Genomic DNA, 9,799 nt, shown 5'->3' on the forward strand with positions numbered 1-9,799 from the left:
GATGGATGGGTGGATGGGTGGGTGGATAGATGGGTGGATGGATGGATGGATGGATGGATGGATGGATGGATGGGTGGATGGATGGATGGATGGATGGGTGGATGGGTGGGTGGATAGATGGGTGGATGGATGGATGGATGGATGGATCATCATCTCAGCAGCAGCGATGGCGTCTGATCTCTTCACGGCTCTAAAGTCTGAACAACAAGCAGCATCTTAGTTCTCACCTTCGTCGTGCAGAACATGGCGGCCAGCAGCTCCAACCGCCACAGCCTCATCCAGGATCCGTCCAGGATCCTTTTCTGACGCGTGGAGTCCGAACCTCAGCCCCCCATATGTCCCGGCTGTCTGTCCTCAGATTCTCTCCTCTGTGATCATGATGCAGAATGTCCTCGTCTAACTGGGAGTTAGTCACGAGGTCGGCGTTGGCCCAGGTTCATCAGAGCTGCGGGAGCGGCCCTGCTCGGTGGGCAGAGATGCTGCTGTCATCTGAAAGAGCTTCACGGGAACGGTTCCACAGACGGCGGCTCGTTCAGCAGTTTCAGCTCTTTAAATGTAGATTTATAACAGCAGAAACTCTTCTGATCTGAATTATTTCTGCAGACAAGTTAACTGGAAATCTGAGCAGAGCGGAGGTCGAAGGTTGATGCATCAGATGATATTATTCTCAGCTCATCCTGCAGCTTTGGGCCCGAGTCCAAAGATCTATGTTTATGTGTTAATTATCAGAACTGTCATGGAGCTTTTGGCCTCATTATTACTATTATTATTGACATTACAGAATAAATCTAGCTTTTATTTCCAGTTGAGAAATAGCTTCTTTACACATCCAGTTTCTGCACTTTACAAACATTCATGAACTCGATGCACTCAGGCATGATATTACGCAGTTATTACACCTTTTATTAAACCACTGTTACAGCCCTTTACCTGAACTGTGAATCCTTTATTACAGAGGAACTAAAAGAGCAAAAATCTCATCTTTTAAATTGTTAAAATCACAGAATTCAATCCTCTATAAAAAGCACAACACCAGCGGTCTTATTACAAAGCCTTGCTTGTTAACCTTTGACCCTAAAGACAAACCTGAAAGTTGTAGTTTTTTTTCCTCACCTGTTTGGAGATTACAGACTTCCTCAGAGGAACGTCAGCCGTCTTTGTGCTGCTTCCTGTGGCTGAAGAAACAAAAACAAAACAATTATTAGAAGACAACAACAGCTCGAGTGTTCATTTTAAATTGATGGTAAACTGATAACCTGTCAAATTAAATGATCAGAAAGGAAATTAATCAAAAACATAAAAAAAGCAGCTGATACTGGAAAACAAACCTCACACATTTCATTTCAAAAGAGCCAAATTTAGCTTTAAAAGTGTCATTTTTCAGCTCCTCAATACTTTAAATGTAAATGATGAAACTTTATGTCACAATCTTTGCAGTTAAATTCAAATCAAATACAACAAACTTTCTGTTCTTTGATGAAAATTAAAAAATTCATCACAAATTCCTAAATCCAGACAACCAAAAAAAACCTTTAAAACTTGTTGAAAAGCTTCCATGTTTTCACTAATTGTATTGATCAGATTTATATTATTTGGGGGGGGGGGATATGAGAAAGATGCTTCACTTTAAGGCAGAAAACAAAAGAAAATACAAAAATCTCAAAGGTCTGTACTTCCTGTTCTTCCTTCCTTTTTATAAAACAATAAGTCTGACCCTGGAGGGCTAACAGCTCTGTGGTAACGTCCCTGGCTCGGTCCAACCGGCGCCATCACGGTTCCTCATCGCCGCCGGTGATTCATGAGCTGTCCGCTCTCTGAATATCAACGCAGGCCGGCTGGAGGTAAACATGTGAGCCCCGAGGCCAGGTCTGAGCCGACAGAGACGATTATCACTTCGCTTACAGGAAAACCGAACGTTTGTGGGTTTCTGATCCAAGCAGGTGAAAGATTCAGCAAAAAAACAATAAACTTCTAAAGCTTGTCTGACTTTTCATTTGAATAAAAACTCAAAGTTTAACTGACAAAAACTGATAAAACTAGAATTTCAGGAGGGAGTGCAGATCGCCCTGCAGCTCGTTTCAAACAGATCTTTCAAGTTTTCAAAAATCAACAGTGTTGAAGCCATTAATGAGTTCGATAAGGCTGATTTACTGTGGCGGCCATCTTGAATCAGTAAAAGTGTGCATCCAGTGGTTATACTTTCTGACAGCTTCATTAAAATCCACCCAGAGATTCTTCAGGTGTTTTGATTAGAGTCAAACTAACTTATTAACTAACCGGTGAAGATATGAGGCTTTATTGTTTTTTATATTGTTATATTGTTATTGTTATTATATTTATATTGTTATTGTTTTTTATAAAAGAAAAACTGTTATATAAAATAAAGTTAGGAGTTAATATCTGTGCAGGTTGGCGTTCAGCTTCCCTCCTACAGTTTTTTGTTTGTGTGGATCCTGTTTAACATCCAGACAGCAGAAGTTTAAACCCCCTCTCTTCCCCTCTTGTCTGGTTAAACGCTGACAGACTCCCTGCAGCCGACTGCCCTCCTGCTCGTTCTTCCTCTCACGTTGGGCCTCGGGCCAGCAGGAGGAAGACAACCATCTGCTTCCTGCCTCCATGTTGTACGGAGCGTAATGAGCTTCTCGTTAAGAAAGTGGAGGATTTGCTTCTATTAGCCGAGCGGAGGAATGTCAGAAACACGTCAGACTGAGCCGGAATAAGAAGATTAGAGCTGAGATGATGAATGATTGACTTCATTAATGTGGAAAAATGTGAGGCCTGATCTGTTGTAAAATAATTAAAGAACATTTATAATAAACTCTTACAAATTAAAATCCAATAAAACTCATCTTCTTATCCCTCTCAGTGCCCCCATTGTTCATTTCTGTGCTGTTTTTCTCGTCTTTCTCGTGTTTCTGCCTCCAAAAACAGCCCAGAAATGTGTGGCAGAGAGAATAAGGCTCAGTTTCACCATATGGTGAGAAGGTTTCTGTGCCAGCTGTCCCTGTGGGGCTTCAGCTGACAGGAAGGGACGGCGCCATGACAGCTCTGCAAAGATGTAAACAGGAAGGAAGAAAATACTCTGCAGAAATAAAAGTTTCATGACTTTGCATGAAGTAGCTTTAGAGGTTCTGCAGTAAAATAAAATCTAAAAATTAAAAATTATACATTTTAATCTCTAAAAGCAAAAACTATTAAAGATATTAAAACCTAAGTTCAGGACTGGGTTTAGAGCTCCAAACAGGACCGGGTTTAGAGCTCCAAACAGGACCGGGTTTAGAGCTCCAACAGGACCGGGTTTAGGATTTTATGACTCGAATGAATAATGCTCTACTGTTTTCTATAGGTCGATTTTTAATTTTTTCTTTATTTCTTGTTCATCTTCACACGATGTATTTGTTGAGTTTTTCTAACGCTGCGGCGGCTCCAGAACTGGAAACAGGAAGTTGTACGTCTGCCTCAGTGCTTCTGCATCAACACCTTTAATAACAGGAAGTGACAGCGACAGGCAGCTTTCTGAAACACGCTGTCATGCAGCTCAGACTCCTGCTGACAAAACAAACCAACAAAATCCAGCTCGTGTGGATAAAAATAGATCCATCTTTCTGTGTGTGCTGGAGTCCAGTCCCTGCCAGGGTTTGTCCCGCCGGGGCCTGGCCTGCCTCCCCTGGATTCCTCCTTCAATGAGGTGTAAAAACACTCAAACATCGGCGCAGATGTTTCTCCAAGGTCGCCTGCCTTCCAGCCTCAGAAGCTCTCCGACAGAGACGTCCCTCCACCTCTGATCTCTCTGCTGATAATCAGATGAAAGTGGATCGAACCCGTAGGCCTGATGAGACGAGGATGATGATGAGGAAGGAATGATAATGAGTCCTGATGGAGTTAAAGGTGGTGAGAGCAGAAGGAACCACTCAGATCAGCAGCAACTGAAATACAGCCTCAGTAGATTTTTATCATGTGTCACCATCTTTCTGCACTTCTTCTGCTTTACCAGAACAAATAAAATCATCAGATCTGTTCGTTAATGATCTGATAACTGATCATCAAACTGAAACTTGGCTTCATGAAGCTAGAACTGTAAATTATTCAGAAGAAGAAGAACAACCCCATGTTTCTGTTTATTTCTGCAGCTCGACTGATAAAAACTCACGTATCCGTATAACTCTAAATATTGATGACTAAATGAGATTTTTATAAATAAAAAGATTTTAATTAGAAGGAAAATTCACACCATCCTTCCTGCTGTTGCCTCTGGTTCCCTGTCAGATAAATAAACTCAACTGATCACATAAAGTCTTGATCTTCAGGTGGAAAACTGGGTTTTACCTGTAATCATGTTGTTTCTCAGTCCCTCAGGTGAAGTAAAGTTCCTCTGACCCGGCGAAGAAGACTTCCTGTCAGAACTCTAGAAACAAATATCAGTTTTATATTAACATTATTATTTATTTGTTGTTGTTTTCTCGTTCTTGTTTTGGTGTTCTGGATCATTTTTGAAAAACCTTTATTGAATCTTGTAAACACTGAAGATTTTGATCTCAGATGTTTCTCCTCTGTCATGTGGATCATGTTCCTGAAATGCTGTTTTGTCAGCGATGGATCCAGAACCCGTGCAGCTGATCCAAACCCTTATGTTTGGTGTGACGAAGTGACAGATAAGTAAATCCCCTCCCCTGTTTAGCGTTGAGGTAAAACTCTGCAGCTGCATCGTTACAGTTTATGCAGAGTTGCAACATTTCCACGAGCTCCCAGCTGCAGGAAAGATGAACGCTGTAAACGGGATACAAACTGCTCCTACCATCAAACTCCCATTTTCCCTTTCAGCACCCCTCACTGCCTAAATAATGGCGTTATTCATACGGCGAAACAGAAATGAATAAACAGAGACAAATGCTTCCTGCAGCTTATCAGCAGTCCCCCAGGAGCCACATTATTCAGGCCGCTCCGGGGATGACTGCAGCGTGCTTCACAAGAGAAGGAGTCGTTTTTAATCTGCAGGGATCTGCAGCCGAGCATGGCCCGCTCAGATCTCTGCCGGAGCCGAGCTTCAGGACGCTGCTGTCCAATCAGACATCTGAGGGGAGGTGGGAGGACGAGATGAAGAAATAGGGAGATTATTGGCAGAATGATAAAAGAGCCGTATCATGTTCCTCAGCAGGGCAGAGTGGGTGGACAGAGTCGACTGATGTGTCCTTCTTTTCTTCTGATAGCTGCTTTTCTGCAGGATTTGACCTTTTTTTTCAGCAAACAAACAGTCGACCTATATGTTGTCTTTCTGTACAAAAATGTGACCCCAGAGGTCTTTTGTGCTGCAGCTTATTAAAACTTATAGTTTATTGCTGCAACCTCCTGCAGGTTTTTATTCAAAAGGAGCAGGATGCATGTTTCTCTGCACTGAAACATAACAAGTGTTCATCTTCATCCTGACTCAAAGTCCACAAACTAACAGATTTACCTCCAGTCTTTGTTTAAAACACAAGCGTGCAAGAAGGCACAAACAAACAGCTGCACAGCTTCAGCTTCAAATATCAATTATCTACACAAACAAATGACAAACTCTGACAGAAAAACATTAATTTATTTTTGTTCTGAACATATGTGGTTTTGGAGAGCTACAGAACCCAACAGAGACGATATAAATATCACACTGGTGGGCTTATGGGATGAGTAAAACAGAAGAAGATCCCTCAGTCCACAGAAAGTTTGGTTCCATTCAGCTCATCTTAATTAATTTTAGTTGTTTAATTTTGTCGTTTGTGAACCACAATCTGCTTTCCCCTCCCGTCCCATCGTCTGGATCCTCCAAAAAGCATTAGTTTGCTCAGACAAAGTTAGAACCCGTTAATGTTGTGTTTGCCCGTCGCTCCGCAGCCTGCAGGGAGACAGAGATGATCTAATGATGCAGCTCTGACTGTTTACCCCGAGCAGCTCCAGTTATCTACTAACGGTCTCCACAAAGATTAGTATTAAATATCTTTGACTTGTGAACTTAAGGCCATTACTTTATTTTTCCTCATTTGTGCAATTATTCAGAATCAATTTGCAGACAATGAATGGAATAAATAATTAAAGCTCTTCTTTCTTAAGAAGGAAAACTACGCGTTGACAGTTTTAATTACCAGAGTCTGAAAAACATCCACAAATCCCGGCAGCAGAAGCTCCACAGCCCCACCAAGGATCCCCCACCAGCCTGCTTCTCATTAAACTTTAATTGACCACTAGCCGGTTTAACTTTCCACCTGAAAAAAGAAACTTATCAAGGTTAAAAGATTCAAGGTGAACAGCAAGGTGAGTATCCCCATGCACAAAGTGTTAAACCTTCTGCAGAAACACAGAACAACCATCAACTTTCTCCTTTAAAGTCACGTTTCACTTTTCTAATTGAGCCGTTTTGATTTATGTGAGACAAAAATGGAAAAATAACATAAGAACTGTAACTGGGGGGCTTTGATGCTCATGCATCCTTGAATAAATCTGTTATTTTGAGGGAAAGTAGCGTCATAAATGTCACAGTATGTATGGGATGATTTATACATGCAACAAAATTTGTGCATCACTTTAAATAATTCTAAATATATATAATAATCTTTGTTTATTTTCTTTTCAAACTAAAAGAGAGCATGTCTTTATTGTAGGTATTAAAATGCACTAAAAAGCATGACTGTAAGTGATTAAAATCAAATACTTCTCAGTGTTTGAAGATAAGATCTTATCAGCTAATAATCTCCTTTTCTCAGGGATTTCATGCTGAGCCGAGCTAAAGAGCGGGGCGGCAGGAATATCTGATCTTTCATGGAAACTCTTTGGAAAATTGGACACGTAGATCTACAAGATATTTCTCCCAAACCCTACGATCCTCCTGGGGTGGGGGGTGGGGGGTGCTCTAGGATCGACTTTCCTCTCGTGTTGGATCTGTGAGATCCCTCCTGGACCTCTCTGATCCGACTGAAGCAGTTCGTTCAGAGCTAAACTCCTTTTTTTCCACATGGTTTGTTTCTGGGGTTTGAAACAGCAGCTGCTGTTGGAGCCGTGGAGAGAAACATTCAGTCACTGCAAACCAAACGTAGGAAAAATCAGGACAAACGGAGTCATGAAGAAAGCAACGATCTGTTTGTTCGAAGATGCATCCCTCAGCCGCCTGGCAGGGTGGCTTTTAGAGCTGCAGCAGATAATTCAGTCAGAAACGTCATTTTATTGTCTGAGTTTGGGTCTCCTGAAACTGGAGTCCTTGTGGCTGCAGCAGTGACGCCGCAAAACTTCAACAAAAATGTGAAAAACGACGCAGAGAGTGCAGACAAGCAGGTTTTGTGAAGCCGAAGCACAGAACAGGAGCAATCTTTGACAGAACATTGTTTTTATTTTAAATGTGTGGGTTTTTGTATCAGTAGTTTAAAAGAAAAGCCTAATTATAGACTAGCTCTGAAAGCCTTTTGTTAGAATGAACAAAGAAACAATTGTTTTGGTGTTGACCTTGATTAAAATTAAACTTTTAACTAAATAAATTTAAACATTAGACGGATTTCTGCTCTGGAAACACAGTTCAGGTTAACTCTGAGGAACGCCTCCTTCAAACGGCGTCAGGTCAGTTAGTCTTTTTGGGCACCAAAAAAAACATTAGCAAACAAACAAATGACTATAACTAACCGAGGAGAGTCTTTGTAGTGAGATAAGCTGAACGTTTTTCAGCGTAAACCATAAAATCAATGCTCCCTGCAGGATAAAGCAATGATAATATCTCAGTTTGCTCCAGCAGATCAACAGATTTATTCTCTGCATGTCTGCAGGAGATTTAATGGCAGATAGTTGAGATATTATTCCAGTTTGGTCAACAGTTGCAAACTGATTATTAAAGAGATGATCTACAAAATCCCCCCAATTAAGCAGTAAAAAAAAGCAAGTTTCAGTTTATGTTTGTTTGTCTTCGATTGAGGATCTGCTGAAAGCATTACTGAACTTACAAGCCGTGACGTGTTTTGTCAGCTTGGCTCTGCACGTCTTTACAGCCTAAAAGAAAATTAAAACAAAGTTCCTACCATGCTGAAATGCTGAGAACGGGTCAGTCAACCAGCTGCTGGAAACATGAATGAAGACAGAGAGGATTATGGGATCTCATTACCGTCTGCAGTCACAGTCAGAGACGAGCTCAATTACTTTCAGAATAAGTGGCCTTTTTCCTGCTTTGGCCCAGGAAAGACGTGTTGAAGTTCTGATCTGAGAGACTTTTTGTGTCCGTCTTTGTTTGGCAGAGGAGGCCTGTCAGTCTGTCGCACACGTTTCCTATTTACTGCAACACAACAAGGACTTTTCTGTCCTGCCAGCTTGTTCTGTTCTGTTAATCCAATTGACTCTGCATAAATTGCGAGTTGGCCCGCTCGGGCTGCAAACAGATGAGGTCTGTGTCTCTCAGGACACTGAAGACACTCGTGGCCTCAGCAGATGTGCAGACAAACTGTGGAGGCAGTTTTCAACACAGAAAAGTGTCAGTTAAAGCGTTTTATTCATGCCTAAAGTAAAACCAAGGAAGGATTTTTACCTGATGATGTCAAAGTTTTAAACACAAATCTTTTAGCGCTCAGTTTTTGACATGAATCACGACAGGTTTTAGCTCCATATCTGTAAAACGGACTGAGTCGTAGCCATTTTTGTGTTTGCCATGGTCAATTAGCAGTAGCAGCCATCTTGAATTAGACTAACTTTAAGGATTTTCTGGCTTTCTGGAACTTTATGAGGCTCTCTTTCTCTGCAGGAACTAACAACATTCTTGTTATTTAAATCTAATTTGTTTGCAGTCATTCAGGCCTCTGCAGGGTCTGATTTTTGACCTGAAGTGTTTGTTTTCTTTTAAATGCTCCATGTTTGGAGTTTCCAGGGGATTTCTTTAAACTTAATCTTCATTTTTTTACCTTTTAGTTGATTTTTTTGTCTCAGGTGGAGCTGCAGTCCACAGCTCCACCCTCTGGCATCACCTGGCTGCAGATTGGCACACCTGCAGCTCCACTCATCACGAGTGCTGCGATTTACGACCAGCCTGGAGCTGCGTTCATCCACAGGAGGTTGAAACCTACATGATGAACTATTAGCCTCTTAGTTGAACCTTCTCGTTCCACCATTTATCTCCTCTCCTCTGCTGGGGAAATTCCTGGTGTCAAGTCTGCTGAAACTTACCTTTCCAGCTCACCTGAGAGTGGAATTCCCCCCCAGCTGCCACCTGCCTGCCCGCTCTCCACCTCTGCTTTTTACCTCAGACTCCCTGCCTAATGAGCAAACTGGCTCTTTTTTGTCTTCTAATGTTATTTTAGCTTTTTTACCATCCTGCTATTTATAGCTAGCCTTTTGCTACATTTAGCATTCTGCTTCTTTTAGCTTCAGCGTCTGAGTTTCAGCTTCTTCTGCAGATTTCAGCTCACAGAAAATGTAGTTTTTCTAGTTTATATGAGCAGTTGGCTCATTTGATTCCTCCAAACTTGAACTACGATCCATCTGCAGAGGAATCTGATTTAAAATATTTCAGTTTTCTTCACAAACGTTCTTGGTGGAACAGAAAACCCCTCGAGTTAACACCAGCAGAAGTGAGTCGTTCTGAATTTATCCGGCTGTCTTCCTTCTGTCCTGCAACCTTCAGGCTGCCCCAGAATAAAACTATAAACATAAAATCAAGTTTTTATGGAAAACTTCAGAGCCGGCTTTGAAAGGTTTGTGATCCCGGTGGTGATTTTTGACTTTTGTTGGCAGTCTGTCTGTAACCTAAAGTCCCACTTCACCTTGCTGTGACATTACACCAACTGACAGGGTTTCTCAGCGC

General features: G+C 41.6%; 1 long non-coding RNA gene across 1 annotated transcript; it reads right to left on the minus strand.

Moving 5' to 3' along the window:
- Positions 1-3,384: 3,384 nt before the first annotated feature.
- On the minus strand, positions 3,385-8,305 carry LOC112450965. Its single transcript, XR_003039693.2, has 3 exons — positions 8,031-8,305; positions 4,327-4,405; positions 3,385-3,873 (listed from the first exon to the last, which is right to left on the minus strand). It is a non-coding gene; the product is annotated as an uncharacterized LOC112450965 (long non-coding RNA).
- Between the last annotated feature and the right edge of the window lie 1,494 nt (positions 8,306-9,799).

The sequence above is a fragment of the Kryptolebias marmoratus genome, linkage group LG12, assembly GCF_001649575.2.
Source record: "Kryptolebias marmoratus isolate JLee-2015 linkage group LG12, ASM164957v2, whole genome shotgun sequence".
Taxonomy (NCBI): Eukaryota; Metazoa; Chordata; class Actinopteri; order Cyprinodontiformes; family Rivulidae; genus Kryptolebias; species Kryptolebias marmoratus.